The following is a 17,187-nucleotide window of genomic DNA, read 5'->3' on the forward strand; positions in this document are numbered from 1 at the left end:
TCGCCTACAGCAATCAATACTATGAATTTTGCGGATGCGTTCAATATATTAACAAGATAGCAGTGAGCGTTAAGTACCTAAAAATGATGGACGTTAATAAGTCCTCGGTAGTATAGTGGTTAGTATCCCCGCCTGTCACGCGGGAGACCGGGGTTCGATTCCCCGCCGGGGAGGACATTATTTTTTACTTGGCTTAATTTGGATTTTCATTCTTTAATTGTCAATTTGACCGCTATAGTAACAGTGGATAATACCTGTGTAAGGGTTTGAAACCAATCCAACTGTCATATTGTTTATGCCGTAGCATCTCCAGTTCATGTCATCAGAAGACCAGTTAAGTTTTGAACACGTTCCCAACCTTTAAATGTGTCTACTTTTTAGCATTCATGAACATATTTTTGAAAAAAGACGCAAAGATAAACTAAACCTGACTATCACTAGTACTGCATCATTAATCCTTTATGACAGATTATTTACTCATTATTATAATACATCCCGAATGTGGTGAACGAGTCGAACTAATCACATTAAAATAAACATGAGAGTGTCAATGAATGAAGGATTCTTGTAACATGTGTAAGGGCAGGACATACACTCGAATCGACACAATTTCCTTATTTCGTTCATTTTCAATGCACAAAGACTACCGAAAAATTGAGTATTGGCGACATTCAAAAATTAATGGAGGACCCGGGCATCGATCCCGGTACCTCTCGCATGCTAAGCGAGCGCTCTTTTTTTTTTTTTTTATCTTTATATTTATTAAACCTCAATTCTATTATTTACAACAAATTTTACATATTATCACAGAAAACATAGAGTCCCTATACTACCATTCTACAGCATTCTTTCTTTTTACAACCAATAACAATCACACAAATCCTAAACTTACTTCATTATATCAATAACAGCGTATATGTATATAGATACCTTGTATTAAACAATTATTTTTAACTGTCTATTCAAATATTCAACAATGTTCATTTGTAGCGTTTGCGGATGGATTCCATTCCTGAAAACACATTCAACGAAGTCAAAGTTTTTTTTCTAAATAAACACAAAAAAAAAATTAGCTTGCAACTAAGTACTTATATACCGCAAAATAATATAACTAAATTGAATCACTCACAGAATTATACATACTTTCATGCAAACCTATCACACAAAAGACTTATAAATAACTTCATTATAATGTCGACAATTTATTACATTTCACATAGTTTATCATCAATTGAATAGCTTCCTTCGCTTTGTCCGAATAAAAATCCGTCTCTGTTATGTCATCATACTGCTTAAAAAGTAATCGCAAATAATGTTCATATCTTGCATCCCGGTTATCAACCGCTTCAACAGATTTTCTATTTACATTACATGTAACTATAAGGTTCTTATTAATGATCTTTCCGATCAAAACATCACCACTTGTAAGACTTCTTTTACAAACAATTTTCCCGAATTCTTCATGTTTCGATTCTATAATATCTTTATTACAAACATCACTATTTTGTTCTTTTATTTCAATTTCTTTACTATGTTTACGTTTCACTATTTGTTTACGTTTTTCTTTACACTCTTTTGTCTCTCCTACAGGTAAATTCCTTTCGCTATTAATAACCTGTTTTACGGGTATATCAACATCATTAAATGTACATCGTTCTATATTTTTATCCACGTGTTGAATTGGAATACTATGTGTGAATGAAGAGGCTCCCATAAGGGGAATGTCTGTAATCATTGTACTTTCCTCGCATTTATCCACGGTACAAGCTTCAATGTTAATATTATCAATTACAATACTTTCATTATCATCAACGTTCAACACGTCTGTGTTACTTTGAATGAAATTAAATTCTTTCAAACGTTTATTATCTCTCTTTCTTGCCGATTCTGATTTACGTTTTACCTGCTTATTTGTATCAGTATTAGAGAACATAACCGAAATTCTTGTTTTGTCATTATCACCATGGAAACTATATGTTATTATTCCATACTCCTCACATGCACATTCTAGCGCCTTTATAAGAAACTTGGGTAATCTATCCATAACGCACAGTCAATGTTTTCATATATGAAACAAAATAAACCAACGGAGCCTCTGATCAGGTTCGATACACAATTTAGCCGTCAAAATAGATATTTCAAAACAGTTATTCTCTTTAAAATAGAAGAAATTACTTACTGCAAACAAGGTCCGAAAATTATAAACATTTCACTGCTTGGAGTTCCGAGCATAACCTTGATAACAGAATCAAATATATCCTACTTTCAAAAAGACGTGTATACACTTCAGAACACTAACCGGAAGTCCTCATCGATCCCGGTACCTCTCGCATGCTAAGCGAGCGCTCTACCATGTGAGCTAGTCCCCCTCTTGGGTAATATGTCATTAAATAACGCCTTTATGCGTACAGATGTCATTCAGTCACTTTATCGGTTCTAACTACAGTTCAAAGTAGTCTCGAGAGCTACGTACATTTGTACATAATGAAGATTTATTTATATTTAGCACAATTACGTGATATGCCTACAACTGCTTTGGCGGTCGGTCGTTAAAACAAAATGAATAAGGTTGAAACGTGGTACATGCATAACAAGCCGCTAATGTGCATTCGCTAAAATTCCTTGAACAATGGTAATATTTGAGAGTGAAATGGGACCAAAAAATATCCCGTGAGGCGGAGTCGAACCACCGACCTAGAGATGTCAGATTTTCTTATTCCACTACAGTCTCCCGCTCTACCAACTGAGCTATCACGGGGTCTGTATACAAATGGTTAAATTGATGATTTATACGTATTTGGATGTATTGTACATTTAGTAATAAAAACAAAAAAGCGCCATCAATTGAATCTAAAACGTATATTAGGGGAAGGAGGGGCGATAATTCATTAAGATATTTCAATTAGCAAGAGTAGCAGAGAAAACAAGTAAGTAGAATGACGGATCGGTTGCGCTTAACATATATCGCCTACAGCAATCAATACTATGAATTTTGCGGATGCGTTCAATATATTAACAAGATAGCAGTGAGCGTTAAGTACCTAAAAATGATGGACGTTAATAAGTCCTCGGTAGTATAGTGGTTAGTATCCCCGCCTGTCACGCGGGAGACCGGGGTTCGATTCCCCGCCGGGGAGGACATTATTTTTTACTTGGCTTAATTTGGATTTTCATTCTTTAATTGTCAATTTGACCGCTATATATAGTAACAGTGGATAATACCTGTGTAAGGGTTTGAAACCAATCCAACTGTCATATTGTTTATGCCGTAGCATCTCCAGTTCATGTCATCAGAAGACCAGTTAAGTTTTGAACACGTTCCCAACCTTTAAATGTGTCTACTTTTTAGCATTCATGAACATATTTTTGAAAAAAGACGCAAAGATAAACTAAACCTGACTATCACTAGTACTGCATCATTAATCCTTTATGACAGATTATTTACTCATTATTATAATACATCCCGAATGTGGTGAACGAGTCGAACTAATCACATTAAAATAAACATGAGAGTGTCAATGAATGAAGGATTCTTGTAACATGTGTACGGGCAGGACATACACTCGAATCGACACAATTTCCTTATTTCGTTCATATCAGACTCTATTCATTTTCAATGCACAAAGACTACCGAAAAATTGAGTATTGGCGACATTCAAAAATTAATGGAGGACCCGGGCATCGATCCCGGTACCTCTCGCATGCTAAGCGAGCGCTCTACCATGTGAGCTAGTCCCCCTCTTGGGTAATATGTCATTAAATAACGCCTTTATGCGTACAGATGTCATTCAGTCACTTTATCGGTTCTAACTACAGTTCAAAGTAGTCTCGAGAGCTACGTACATTTGTACATAATGAAGATTTATTTATATTTAGCACAATTACGTGATATGCCTACAACTGCTTTGGCGGTCGGTCGTTAAAACAAAATGAATAAGGTTGAAACGTGGTACATGCATAACAAGCCGCTAATGTGCATTCGCTAAAATTCCTTGAACAATGGTAATATTTGAGAGTGAAATGGGACCAAAAAATATCCCGTGAGGCGGAGTCGAACCACCGACCTAGAGATGTCAGATTTTCTTATTCCACTACAGTCTCCCGCTCTACCAACTGAGCTATCACGGGGTCTGTATACAAATGGTTAAATTGATGATTTATACGTATTTGGATGTATTGTACATTTAGTAATAAAAACAAAAAAGCGCCATCAATTGAATCTAAAACGTATATTAGGGGAAGGAGGGGCGATAATTCATTAAGATATTCCAATTAGCAAGAGTAGCAGAGAAAACAAGTAAGTAGAATGACGGATCGGTTGCGCTTAACATATATCGCCTACAGCAATCAATACTATGAATTTTGCGGATGCGTTCAATATATTAACAAGATAGCAGTGAGCGTTAAGTACCTAAAAATGATGGACGTTAATAAGTCCTCGGTAGTATAGTGGTTAGTATCCCCGCCTGTCACGCGGGAGACCGGGGTTCGATTCCCCGCCGGGGAGGACATTATTTTTTACTTGGCTTAATTTGGATTTTCATTCTTTAATTGTCAATTTGACCGCTATATATAGTAACAGTGGATAATACCTGTGTAAGGGTTTGAAACCAATCCAACTGTCATATTGTTTATGCCGTAGCATCTCCAGTTCATGTCATCAGAAGACCAGTTAAGTTTTGAACACGTTCCCAACCTTTAAATGTGTCTACTTTTTAGCATTCATGAACATATTTTTGAAAAAAGACGCAAAGATAAACTAAACCTGACTATCACTAGTACTGCATCATTAATCCTTTATGACAGATTATTTACTCATTATTATAATACATCCCGAATGTGGTGAACGAGTCGAACTAATCACATTAAAATAAACATGAGAGTGTCAATGAATGAAGGATTCTTGTAACATGTGTACGGGCAGGACATACACTCGAATCGACACAATTTCCTTATTTCGTTCATATCAGACTCTATTCATTTTCAATGCACAAAGACTACCGAAAAATTGAGTATTGGCGACATTCAAAAATTAATGGAGGACCCGGGCATCGATCCCGGTACCTCTCGCATGCTAAGCGAGCGCTCTACCATGTGAGCTAGTCCCCCTCTTGGGTAATATGTCATTAAATAACGCCTTTATGCGTACAGATGTCATTCAGTCACTTTATCGGTTCTAACTACAGTTCAAAGTAGTCTCGAGAGCTACGTACATTTGTACATAATGAAGATTTATTTATATTTAGCACAATTACGTGATATGCCTACAACTGCTTTGGCGGTCGGTCGTTAAAACAAAATGAATAAGGTTGAAACGTGGTACATGCATAACAAGCCGCTAATGTGCATTCGCTAAAATTCCTTGAACAATGGTAATATTTGAGAGTGAAATGGGACCAAAAAATATCCCGTGAGGCGGAGTCGAACCACCGACCTAGAGATGTCAGATTTTCTTATTCCACTACAGTCTCCCGCTCTACCAACTGAGCTATCACGGGGTCTGTATACAAATGGTTAAATTGATGATTTATACGTATTTGGATGTATTGTACATTTAGTAATAAAAACAAAAAAGCGCCATCAATTGAATCTAAAACGTATATTAGGGGAAGGAGGGGCGATAATTCATTAAGATATTCCAATTAGCAAGAGTAGCAGAGAAAACAAGTAAGTAGAATGACGGATCGGTTGCGCTTAACATATATCGCCTACAGCAATCAATACTATGAATTTTGCGGATGCGTTCAATATATTAACAAGATAGCAGTGAGCGTTAAGTACCTAAAAATGATGGACGTTAATAAGTCCTCGGTAGTATAGTGGTTAGTATCCCCGCCTGTCACGCGGGAGACCGGGGTTCGATTCCCCGCCGGGGAGGACATTATTTTTTACTTGGCTTAATTTGGATTTTCATTCTTTAATTGTCAATTTGACCGCTATATATAGTAACAGTGGATAATACCTGTGTAAGGGTTTGAAACCAATCCAACTGTCATATTGTTTATGCCGTAGCATCTCCAGTTCATGTCATCAGAAGACCAGTTAAGTTTTGAACACGTTCCCAACCTTTAAATGTGTCTACTTTTTAGCATTCATGAACATATTTTTGAAAAAAGACGCAAAGATAAACTAAACCTGACTATCACTAGTACTGCATCATTAATCCTTTATGACAGATTATTTACTCATTATTATAATACATCCCGAATGTGGTGAACGAGTCGAACTAATCACATTAAAATAAACATGAGAGTGTCAATGAATGAAGGATTCTTGTAACATGTGTACGGGCAGGACATACACTCGAATCGACACAATTTCCTTATTTCGTTCATATCAGACTCTATTCATTTTCAATGCACAAAGACTACCGAAAAATTGAGTATTGGCGACATTCAAAAATTAATGGAGGACCCGGGCATCGATCCCGGTACCTCTCGCATGCTAAGCGAGCGCTCTACCATGTGAGCTAGTCCCCCTCTTGGGTAATATGTCATTAAATAACGCCTTTATGCGTACAGATGTCATTCAGTCACTTTATCGGTTCTAACTACAGTTCAAAGTAGTCTCGAGAGCTACGTACATTTGTACATAATGAAGATTTATTTATATTTAGCACAATTACGTGATATGCCTACAACTGCTTTGGCGGTCGGTCGTTAAAACAAAATGAATAAGGTTGAAACGTGGTACATGCATAACAAGCCGCTAATGTGCATTCGCTAAAATTCCTTGAACAATGGTAATATTTGAGAGTGAAATGGGACCAAAAAATATCCCGTGAGGCGGAGTCGAACCACCGACCTAGAGATGTCAGATTTTCTTATTCCACTACAGTCTCCCGCTCTACCAACTGAGCTATCACGGGGTCTGTATACAAATGGTTAAATTGATGATTTATACGTATTTGGATGTATTGTACATTTAGTAATAAAAACAAAAAAGCGCCATCAATTGAATCTAAAACGTATATTAGGGGAAGGAGGGGCGATAATTCATTAAGATATTCCAATTAGCAAGAGTAGCAGAGAAAACAAGTAAGTAGAATGACGGATCGGTTGCGCTTAACATATATCGCCTACAGCAATCAATACTATGAATTTTGCGGATGCGTTCAATATATTAACAAGATAGCAGTGAGCGTTAAGTACCTAAAAATGATGGACGTTAATAAGTCCTCGGTAGTATAGTGGTTAGTATCCCCGCCTGTCACGCGGGAGACCGGGGTTCGATTCCCCGCCGGGGAGGACATTATTTTTTACTTGGCTTAATTTGGATTTTCATTCTTTAATTGTCAATTTGACCGCTATATATAGTAACAGTGGATAATACCTGTGTAAGGGTTTGAAACCAATCCAACTGTCATATTGTTTATGCCGTAGCATCTCCAGTTCATGTCATCAGAAGACCAGTTAAGTTTTGAACACGTTCCCAACCTTTAAATGTGTCTACTTTTTAGCATTCATGAACATATTTTTGAAAAAAGACGCAAAGATAAACTAAACCTGACTATCACTAGTACTGCATCATTAATCCTTTATGACAGATTATTTACTCATTATTATAATACATCCCGAATGTGGTGAACGAGTCGAACTAATCACATTAAAATAAACATGAGAGTGTCAATGAATGAAGGATTCTTGTAACATGTGTACGGGCAGGACATACACTCGAATCGACACAATTTCCTTATTTCGTTCATATCAGACTCTATTCATTTTCAATGCACAAAGACTACCGAAAAATTGAGTATTGGCGACATTCAAAAATTAATGGAGGACCCGGGCATCGATCCCGGTACCTCTCGCATGCTAAGCGAGCGCTCTACCATGTGAGCTAGTCCCCCTCTTGGGTAATATGTCATTAAATAACGCCTTTATGCGTACAGATGTCATTCAGTCACTTTATCGGTTCTAACTACAGTTCAAAGTAGTCTCGAGAGCTACGTACATTTGTACATAATGAAGATTTATTTATATTTAGCACAATTACGTGATATGCCTACAACTGCTTTGGCGGTCGGTCGTTAAAACAAAATGAATAAGGTTGAAACGTGGTACATGCATAACAAGCCGCTAATGTGCATTCGCTAAAATTCCTTGAACAATGGTAATATTTGAGAGTGAAATGGGACCAAAAAATATCCCGTGAGGCGGAGTCGAACCACCGACCTAGAGATGTCAGATTTTCTTATTCCACTACAGTCTCCCGCTCTACCAACTGAGCTATCACGGGGTCTGTATACAAATGGTTAAATTGATGATTTATACGTATTTGGATGTATTGTACATTTAGTAATAAAAACAAAAAAGCGCCATCAATTGAATCTAAAACGTATATTAGGGGAAGGAGGGGCGATAATTCATTAAGATATTCCAATTAGCAAGAGTAGCAGAGAAAACAAGTAAGTAGAATGACGGATCGGTTGCGCTTAACATATATCGCCTACAGCAATCAATACTATGAATTTTGCGGATGCGTTCAATATATTAACAAGATAGCAGTGAGCGTTAAGTACCTAAAAATGATGGACGTTAATAAGTCCTCGGTAGTATAGTGGTTAGTATCCCCGCCTGTCACGCGGGAGACCGGGGTTCGATTCCCCGCCGGGGAGGACATTATTTTTTACTTGGCTTAATTTGGATTTTCATTCTTTAATTGTCAATTTGACCGCTATATATAGTAACAGTGGATAATACCTGTGTAAGGGTTTGAAACCAATCCAACTGTCATATTGTTTATGCCGTAGCATCTCCAGTTCATGTCATCAGAAGACCAGTTAAGTTTTGAACACGTTCCCAACCTTTAAATGTGTCTACTTTTTAGCATTCATGAACATATTTTTGAAAAAAGACGCAAAGATAAACTAAACCTGACTATCACTAGTACTGCATCATTAATCCTTTATGACAGATTATTTACTCATTATTATAATACATCCCGAATGTGGTGAACGAGTCGAACTAATCACATTAAAATAAACATGAGAGTGTCAATGAATGAAGGATTCTTGTAACATGTGTACGGGCAGGACATACACTCGAATCGACACAATTTCCTTATTTCGTTCATATCAGACTCTATTCATTTTCAATGCACAAAGACTACCGAAAAATTGAGTATTGGCGACATTCAAAAATTAATGGAGGACCCGGGCATCGATCCCGGTACCTCTCGCATGCTAAGCGAGCGCTCTACCATGTGAGCTAGTCCCCCTCTTGGGTAATATGTCATTAAATAACGCCTTTATGCGTACAGATGTCATTCAGTCACTTTATCGGTTCTAACTACAGTTCAAAGTAGTCTCGAGAGCTACGTACATTTGTACATAATGAAGATTTATTTATATTTAGCACAATTACGTGATATGCCTACAACTGCTTTGGCGGTCGGTCGTTAAAACAAAATGAATAAGGTTGAAACGTGGTACATGCATAACAAGCCGCTAATGTGCATTCGCTAAAATTCCTTGAACAATGGTAATATTTGAGAGTGAAATGGGACCAAAAAATATCCCGTGAGGCGGAGTCGAACCACCGACCTAGAGATGTCAGATTTTCTTATTCCACTACAGTCTCCCGCTCTACCAACTGAGCTATCACGGGGTCTGTATACAAATGGTTAAATTGATGATTTATACGTATTTGGATGTATTGTACATTTAGTAATAAAAACAAAAAAGCGCCATCAATTGAATCTAAAACGTATATTAGGGGAAGGAGGGGCGATAATTCATTAAGATATTCCAATTAGCAAGAGTAGCAGAGAAAACAAGTAAGTAGAATGACGGATCGGTTGCGCTTAACATATATCGCCTACAGCAATCAATACTATGAATTTTGCGGATGCGTTCAATATATTAACAAGATAGCAGTGAGCGTTAAGTACCTAAAAATGATGGACGTTAATAAGTCCTCGGTAGTATAGTGGTTAGTATCCCCGCCTGTCACGCGGGAGACCGGGGTTCGATTCCCCGCCGGGGAGGACATTATTTTTTACTTGGCTTAATTTGGATTTTCATTCTTTAATTGTCAATTTGACCGCTATATATAGTAACAGTGGATAATACCTGTGTAAGGGTTTGAAACCAATCCAACTGTCATATTGTTTATGCCGTAGCATCTCCAGTTCATGTCATCAGAAGACCAGTTAAGTTTTGAACACGTTCCCAACCTTTAAATGTGTCTACTTTTTAGCATTCATGAACATATTTTTGAAAAAAGACGCAAAGATAAACTAAACCTGACTATCACTAGTACTGCATCATTAATCCTTTATGACAGATTATTTACTCATTATTATAATACATCCCGAATGTGGTGAACGAGTCGAACTAATCACATTAAAATAAACATGAGAGTGTCAATGAATGAAGGATTCTTGTAACATGTGTACGGGCAGGACATACACTCGAATCGACACAATTTCCTTATTTCGTTCATATCAGACTCTATTCATTTTCAATGCACAAAGACTACCGAAAAATTGAGTATTGGCGACATTCAAAAATTAATGGAGGACCCGGGCATCGATCCCGGTACCTCTCGCATGCTAAGCGAGCGCTCTACCATGTGAGCTAGTCCCCCTCTTGGGTAATATGTCATTAAATAACGCCTTTATGCGTACAGATGTCATTCAGTCACTTTATCGGTTCTAACTACAGTTCAAAGTAGTCTCGAGAGCTACGTACATTTGTACATAATGAAGATTTGTTTATATTTAGCACAATTACGTGATATGCCTACAACTGCTTTGGCGGTCGGTCGTTAAAACAAAATGAATAAGGTTGAAACGTGGTACATGCATAACAAGCCGCTAATGTGCATTCGCTAAAATTCCTTGAACAATGGTAATATTTGAGAGTGAAATGGGACCAAAAAATATCCCGTGAGGCGGAGTCGAACCACCGACCTAGAGATGTCAGATTTTCTTATTCCACTACAGTCTCCCGCTCTACCAACTGAGCTATCACGGGGTCTGTATACAAATGGTTAAATTGATGATTTATACGTATTTGGATGTATTGTACATTTAGTAATAAAAACAAAAAAGCGCCATCAATTGAATCTAAAACGTATATTAGGGGAAGGAGGGGCGATAATTCATTAAGATATTCCAATTAGCAAGAGTAGCAGAGAAAACAAGTAAGTAGAATGACGGATCGGTTGCGCTTAACATATATCGCCTACAGCAATCAATACTATGAATTTTGCGGATGCGTTCAATATATTAACAAGATAGCAGTGAGCGTTAAGTACCTAAAAATGATGGACGTTAATAAGTCCTCGGTAGTATAGTGGTTAGTATCCCCGCCTGTCACGCGGGAGACCGGGGTTCGATTCCCCGCCGGGGAGGACATTATTTTTTACTTGGCTTAATTTGGATTTTCATTCTTTAATTGTCAATTTGACCGCTATATATAGTAACAGTGGATAATACCTGTGTAAGGGTTTGAAACCAATCCAACTGTCATATTGTTTATGCCGTAGCATTGTAGTAGGTGGTTTTCTATGCGTTAATGAATAACACCAACAAGAGCTAAGGGTTCTGATGCTTTATTGTACCAGTATGTAAATAACAAATCTGAAATAGCAATACAACATATATAAATAACAAGCTATTTCGTATAACATAAATATAATACTTTTACGAATATCACAGGTTATATAATGCAGAAATATTATATAGAATACCTTGAACTGTTATTAACTAAGTAGCAAGTAAAATGTATTGCAAGTAGACAATGTTCAATGTTTACATTCTATGAAATTGACATCGGGTGTCACGTGTACTTTTACAAATGCTTGACCTTTTTTTTTTTTTATCTTTATTAAAAAAATGCTTGACCTTTGAATATACCCTAAATCGGAATGTGATACGTCATTTACGTGTATCTGTGTATTTGTATTAAATACTGGTTACCTTACAAACGGTATATAATAAATGTTACATCTACATTTATTAATAATGACTTCATTAAAATATATAATACGTATAATAATTAACTACATAATATCATACAACAATCATAAAGTTGCAAATATAATAATCATAAAGACTTATGATGTCAGTATTATCGATTCATTAAAAGCTCCAAATTAACGGGAGGTAATTCATGTTTACAATACAATATAAACAAAGCTAAACTATAAATAAATATACTCTTACCACTTGTGGAGTGAGTTGTACTACTGATAAGGTTAACGGCACATCATATACACATCACAATCATGTGTTCTACATAATTACATTACATGGAGTCCTGAAACCAAAATACGAACATAAATACTCGGACTCTTAATTATAAAAATATACAATGTAACAAATATTCTTTACTCATTCATATTTGTACTTGATAAAAACTATTTACTACAAAACTATTACTTTATATAAATGGAAACACTTTTCCGTCTTTCACTTAATAAGCCGCCATTTATAAAATATAGACTATTCATGACAATAATCAAATAGTAATGTACGCAAATTAATAATACAATTCTACCGTGGCAAATAAACCGTAGATTATAAAATCATATACTTCTAGCTTAATAAAATACTATCATGTACATCTCGTGTACTTGTGTTACATACATGCGATATGAGGAGAACGTTACAAAGCAAAATAGAAACTTTACTAAAATATCATTTACGTAAAAAAATATAAATAATGTTAATAAAGAAGTAACTTACAGTATTCTATAATAATGTTGTCCAAAATATATGGTTTAAAGGTAAACTATATGTGGTCAATATAATCAGACCATAAATTCAATGGACTGTCATGGCTATCGTCCCGTGGAAATGTACAGGTACAAAACAAAGGAATTTAAACTTGACCGCGAAAATATTAACAACCAATCAGATACAATGATTCAAGTAAATCCCTAATGAATATTCATAGAAAATAACGTGAATATTACTATACATAAAAATAGGGTTTGCAAGTAATAATTTAAACTGAATATACAATATTCAAAATATGGAATTAAGCTTTTATAATAAATATAGTAATTAAATAGATGATTTTTACAATATATAAAATTATCATAAAAATCACTCTGCTACATTCTCCCTGCTGTAGGAAAATGACTTCCACGTCATTCCAGTCTGTTTCCCTCCTTCACTGAAAATTGACGTCCTCGGCAAGCCATTAACCAGTTCGCATGATGTCGAGTATGGTTCTTGACAACTCAATCTCTAAGCCTTTAAATCTTCCTTTTCTTGCTTCAGACTCCAACCAGTGAATCCTCATTAACCAATCAGGCTGTTGGATAGTAGTAGCCTGCTTGGATACAACATATTCCTCCAGGTATTTCGGTGGTTTCCTTTCTCTCTGAGGTCTAGTTGATACTGGTGGGTCTCGTGGTGGTGTCGGAAGTATACGTCTCCTTCGTGGTTGTTCCGGAGCTATGGTGGGTTCGTCTGCCTCTTCTTGTGATAAGTCTGTTGGCGCACTCTCATCTCGATCAATAGAAGTGTTTTCTTCAGTAGTCTGAGCAGTCGCTTCTTCAGGTTCCTCATCACTCACAGGGTTTGGTTCTGCAGCTGTATTAATGTCCACAGGAAGAGCGTCCCCTCCTAAACCAGTTCCCTGCTGATCACTACTCTCAGCTCCATCATGGCCGTCACCAGTGAAACCAAGAGTTCCTTCTTGTAGGTCCACAACTGGTACATCACTGTTAGTGTTGTCCTGTGTATCCTGTTCAAGTATCATATATCCATACTCCTGCTCCGACTCCTCATCTGATACTTCATCAGTGGTCCTGTTCTCACTGTTCCCTTCAGATTTCGTCGGTTCCTCGGGCTGCTTCTTTCTTCTTTGCCTGGGCGCAGGACGTTTCTTTTCTTTATCAATAATATCTTTGGGCAGATCTCCAATAGGCAAGAACAGATTCCTATGTAGAGTCCTCTTTCTTCCTTCCTTGTTTTCTTTCTGCACCACGTACACTGGGATTCCATAATTAGGTTGACTAATTATACGGTACGGGTCATCTTCCCACCTATCTGCTAACTTGTGTTTTCCATCAAAAGCTAGAGTCTTGACTAAAACTCTATCTCCCGGTTTCAGCACAGCTCCTTTTACTTTCTGATCGTAGTGTGTCTTCTGTCGTTTCTGAGCAGCAAAGATGTTTCTTGTTGCTGTGTCATATGCTTTTCGTAGTCTTTCTTGCATTTCCTCTGCATACTTAGTTGTAGTAATAGGTTCAGCTTCATCTCCAATTCCAAAAGCGATGTCGATAGGTAGCTTTGGCTGTCTTCCGAACATCAGGAAATATGGAGAGAATCCAGTTGATGTTTGACGAGTGCAATTGTAAGCATGAACAAGACCAGCAACATGCGACTTCCAATCTTTCTTCTGGACGTTCTCTAATGTTCCCAACATACCAAGTAATGTCCTGTTGAAACGTTCAGTGATGCCATTACCCATTGGATGATACGGTGTTGTTCTTGACTTAGTCATACCAGTGATGTTGCATAATTCCTTGATGATTTTGGATCCGAAGTTGGCACCTTGATCGGAGTGAATTCTTTCTGGCAAACCATAGTGGACTACAAAGTTGTTGAAGAATGCGTCTGCAGTTGTTTTTGCTGTCTGGTTTCTTGTTGGTATTGCCAAGGCATATCTTGTGAAATGGTCTGTTATCACTAATATGTTCTCAAATCCCCCTGTAGATCTTTCAAGTGAGAGATAGTCCATACATACTAACTCAAGAGGTTGTGTCGTCTCGATGCTAATGAGAGGTGCTCTGTGACTTGCAGGTTGCTTCCGTCGAATACATCTGTCGCAGTTCGATATCCAGTTGTCAACATCTCGATTCATTCCAAACCAAACAAAACGATCTCTAACCAATGATACTGTTTTGTCTCTGCCTTGATGTCCCATCTCATCATGTAATGCTGTTAATACTTTGGAAATGCAGACTTCAGGTAATACCATTTGTTTATGTTGTTCCCCATTGTCGTGGATAATACGGTAGAGTACGCCATCGATCATTTTCAACTTGTCGTAGTTGTTCAAAAACCAAGTGTTCCATGGTGAACGTTCTAGCTGTTCTTTTCGTGGCTTGCGATGTTCATCAACCCAATATATCCAATCTTTCAGGTAAGAATCTTGCTTCTGTTCCATCTTGATGTTGACTAGGTGTTGTGATGGTAAGTATGGATCATCAATGGCTTTAGGTGTTGTCATCGATAACGTCTGAACATATGGTTGTGCATGCTGTAACTGACAAATGGCTTTCACCGAATCTGTACTAATGTTGGAGGTGTTGGTACGACCAAGCAGTTCTGGAAGTCTGGAAAGTGCATCTGCATCAGCGTTGTTGGCACCAGATCGATAAACGATGTTAAAGTTGTAAGATGACAAACTAGCTATCCAACGATGACCAGTGGCGTCTAGCTTTGCTGTTGTTAAGACGTAAGTAAGTGGGTTGTTGTCTGTAACCACGGTAAATGTGTTGCCATAAAGGTAATCATGAAATTTCTCTGTTACTGACCATTTCAGAGCAAGGAATTCTAACTTATGGACTGGGTAGTTCCTCTCAGTCTTGCTAAGTCCTCTGCTGGCATAGGCTATGGCTCTTTTCTTTCCTTCTTGTGTTTGGTACAGTATTGCTCCAAGACCAAGCATAGATGCGTCTGTATGTAATTCAAAAGGTTCCTTGTAACGTGGATAACCAAGAACAGGTGGCATCGCTAGTTGACTTTTGAGCTTCTGGAAGGCATCTTCCTGTGGCTTGTCCCAAACCCATGATGTTACTGTTGGCTTCTTAAGTTTTCGTTTACTAGACTTCTTTGGTGCAGGCATCAAGTCTGTGAGCGGTCTTGCTATCTTGGAGAAGTCTTTGACAAACTTGCGGTAATAGCCGACAAAACCAAGGAAGCGACGTACCTCTTCTGGCGTTGTGGGTCGAGGCCAGTTGATTACTTTCTCAAGTTTATCTGGATCGGGTGAAATACCATCTTTAGAGACTATGTGGCCGATGTACTTGACTTTGTCTTTGAAGAATGCACATTTCTTGGGCGAAAGTTTCAAGTTGTGTTCTCTTAGTCGTTGTAGTACCATCTGTAACCTTTCAAGATGTTCTTCGTACGTCTCCGAAAAGATGATCAAGTCGTCAAGGTATATAAAGCATATATCTAGGTGAAGATCTCCAAGTATCTGTTCCATGAGACGTTGGTAAGTTGCTGGACTGTTTACGAGGCCAAACGGAAGTCTGTTAAATTCATAGAAACCAAGAGGGCCGACTGTAAATGCTGTTCTAGCCTTGTGTGTCTCTTCAACCTCTACTTGGTGATAACCACTCTTCATGTCCATGACGGTATAGTAGTTGTTTCCTCCCAAGGCGTCAAGGATTTCTTCGCTTCTAGGAAGAGCATATGAGTCTTTAATCGTCAGCTGGTTCAGTTGTCTATAATCTACACACATTCTGAGCTTGTTGTCTTTCTTCCTAACCAATACAACATTCGATGACCAAGGCGAATGTGAACGACGAATGATCCCAGCAGTAAGTAGTTGTTGAAGGTGTGTTCTAACTTCGTCGAATAAGGCAGGTGGAATACGCCGGTGTCGTTGTTTGAATGGTGTTTCATCTATCAGTTCTATCTTATGCTGTACGGCGGTAATGTGGCCTATATCAGTATCTGAAGTGCTGAATACATCTCTGAATTGATGTAGTAGTTCTCTGGCTTTACGTAGTTGATCATCAGTAAGTGTATCTGGAAATGTAGATTCATTCCATGCATCTTGTTCGTAGGTGTTTGGTACATCAATGTCGGTGACTGAAACAGGTTGAAGTTCGCAAAGGATGGCATTTGGCGAAACTGTCACTGTTCTGGTAGTTACATTGCTGATATGTACTGGTATGATGCTGTTGTTTCTATACTGATATGATACTAGTGTTGGAGCTATATCTAAGTCTGATGGTATTGCTGCTCTATCAGTTGACTGTAGGAGTCCACAAACTGGATGGTATGGTAGTTCATGGTCCATGTATCCCTGTAGAACGACATCTTTGTTAGGTGGTATACGGATTGTCTTTCCTTCAGCACTCTTAATGATGGCAAGTCTGTTGCATCTCTTCTGTAGTTCTTTATCTCTAAGAAGCAAACATCTAAATGTGATATACCAAGGTGTATGTAGATCTGCTGTTTGTAGAAAGCGTGATCCATATCGTTGCTTTA

The 17,187-nt window shown here is 37.7% G+C and overlaps 21 non-coding genes across 21 annotated transcripts; 8 read left to right on the plus strand and 13 right to left on the minus strand.

Annotated features, from left to right (window-relative positions):
- Positions 1-101: 101 nt before the first annotated feature.
- On the plus strand, positions 102-173 carry Trnad-guc (transfer RNA aspartic acid (anticodon GUC)). Its single transcript has one exon. It is a non-coding gene; the product is annotated as a tRNA-Asp (tRNA).
- A 2,493-nt stretch (positions 174-2,666) lies between these two features.
- On the minus strand, positions 2,667-2,758 carry Trnay-gua (transfer RNA tyrosine (anticodon GUA)). Its single transcript is given in 2 exon segments — positions 2,667-2,702; positions 2,722-2,758. It is a non-coding gene; the product is annotated as a tRNA-Tyr (tRNA).
- A 307-nt stretch (positions 2,759-3,065) lies between these two features.
- Positions 3,066-3,137, plus strand: Trnad-guc (transfer RNA aspartic acid (anticodon GUC)). The gene has a single exon. It is a non-coding gene; the product is annotated as a tRNA-Asp (tRNA).
- A 529-nt stretch (positions 3,138-3,666) lies between these two features.
- Positions 3,667-3,739, minus strand: Trnaa-agc (transfer RNA alanine (anticodon AGC)). The gene has a single exon. It is a non-coding gene; the product is annotated as a tRNA-Ala (tRNA).
- A 297-nt stretch (positions 3,740-4,036) lies between these two features.
- Positions 4,037-4,128, minus strand: Trnay-gua (transfer RNA tyrosine (anticodon GUA)). The gene is given in 2 exon segments: positions 4,037-4,072; positions 4,092-4,128. It is a non-coding gene; the product is annotated as a tRNA-Tyr (tRNA).
- A 307-nt stretch (positions 4,129-4,435) lies between these two features.
- On the plus strand, positions 4,436-4,507 carry Trnad-guc (transfer RNA aspartic acid (anticodon GUC)). The gene has a single exon. It is a non-coding gene; the product is annotated as a tRNA-Asp (tRNA).
- A 529-nt stretch (positions 4,508-5,036) lies between these two features.
- Positions 5,037-5,109, minus strand: Trnaa-agc (transfer RNA alanine (anticodon AGC)). The gene has a single exon. It is a non-coding gene; the product is annotated as a tRNA-Ala (tRNA).
- A 297-nt stretch (positions 5,110-5,406) lies between these two features.
- On the minus strand, positions 5,407-5,498 carry Trnay-gua (transfer RNA tyrosine (anticodon GUA)). The gene is given in 2 exon segments: positions 5,407-5,442; positions 5,462-5,498. It is a non-coding gene; the product is annotated as a tRNA-Tyr (tRNA).
- A 307-nt stretch (positions 5,499-5,805) lies between these two features.
- On the plus strand, positions 5,806-5,877 carry Trnad-guc (transfer RNA aspartic acid (anticodon GUC)). Its single transcript has one exon. It is a non-coding gene; the product is annotated as a tRNA-Asp (tRNA).
- A 529-nt stretch (positions 5,878-6,406) lies between these two features.
- On the minus strand, positions 6,407-6,479 carry Trnaa-agc (transfer RNA alanine (anticodon AGC)). The gene has a single exon. It is a non-coding gene; the product is annotated as a tRNA-Ala (tRNA).
- Positions 6,480-6,776: 297 nt separating this feature from the next.
- On the minus strand, positions 6,777-6,868 carry Trnay-gua (transfer RNA tyrosine (anticodon GUA)). The gene is given in 2 exon segments: positions 6,777-6,812; positions 6,832-6,868. It is a non-coding gene; the product is annotated as a tRNA-Tyr (tRNA).
- A 307-nt stretch (positions 6,869-7,175) lies between these two features.
- Trnad-guc (transfer RNA aspartic acid (anticodon GUC)) lies at positions 7,176-7,247 on the plus strand. The gene has a single exon. It is a non-coding gene; the product is annotated as a tRNA-Asp (tRNA).
- Positions 7,248-7,776: 529 nt separating this feature from the next.
- Trnaa-agc (transfer RNA alanine (anticodon AGC)) lies at positions 7,777-7,849 on the minus strand. The gene has a single exon. It is a non-coding gene; the product is annotated as a tRNA-Ala (tRNA).
- Positions 7,850-8,146: 297 nt separating this feature from the next.
- On the minus strand, positions 8,147-8,238 carry Trnay-gua (transfer RNA tyrosine (anticodon GUA)). Its single transcript is given in 2 exon segments — positions 8,147-8,182; positions 8,202-8,238. It is a non-coding gene; the product is annotated as a tRNA-Tyr (tRNA).
- Positions 8,239-8,545: 307 nt separating this feature from the next.
- Trnad-guc (transfer RNA aspartic acid (anticodon GUC)) lies at positions 8,546-8,617 on the plus strand. The gene has a single exon. It is a non-coding gene; the product is annotated as a tRNA-Asp (tRNA).
- A 529-nt stretch (positions 8,618-9,146) lies between these two features.
- Positions 9,147-9,219, minus strand: Trnaa-agc (transfer RNA alanine (anticodon AGC)). Its single transcript has one exon. It is a non-coding gene; the product is annotated as a tRNA-Ala (tRNA).
- A 297-nt stretch (positions 9,220-9,516) lies between these two features.
- Positions 9,517-9,608, minus strand: Trnay-gua (transfer RNA tyrosine (anticodon GUA)). The gene is given in 2 exon segments: positions 9,517-9,552; positions 9,572-9,608. It is a non-coding gene; the product is annotated as a tRNA-Tyr (tRNA).
- A 307-nt stretch (positions 9,609-9,915) lies between these two features.
- Trnad-guc (transfer RNA aspartic acid (anticodon GUC)) lies at positions 9,916-9,987 on the plus strand. The gene has a single exon. It is a non-coding gene; the product is annotated as a tRNA-Asp (tRNA).
- A 529-nt stretch (positions 9,988-10,516) lies between these two features.
- Positions 10,517-10,589, minus strand: Trnaa-agc (transfer RNA alanine (anticodon AGC)). The gene has a single exon. It is a non-coding gene; the product is annotated as a tRNA-Ala (tRNA).
- Positions 10,590-10,886: 297 nt separating this feature from the next.
- On the minus strand, positions 10,887-10,978 carry Trnay-gua (transfer RNA tyrosine (anticodon GUA)). The gene is given in 2 exon segments: positions 10,887-10,922; positions 10,942-10,978. It is a non-coding gene; the product is annotated as a tRNA-Tyr (tRNA).
- Positions 10,979-11,285: 307 nt separating this feature from the next.
- On the plus strand, positions 11,286-11,357 carry Trnad-guc (transfer RNA aspartic acid (anticodon GUC)). The gene has a single exon. It is a non-coding gene; the product is annotated as a tRNA-Asp (tRNA).
- The last annotated feature ends 5,830 nt before the right edge of the window (positions 11,358-17,187 follow it).

Source organism: Mytilus edulis, chromosome 11 (assembly GCF_963676685.1).
Source record: "Mytilus edulis chromosome 11, xbMytEdul2.2, whole genome shotgun sequence".
Lineage (NCBI taxonomy): Eukaryota > Metazoa > Mollusca > Bivalvia > Mytilida > Mytilidae > Mytilus > Mytilus edulis.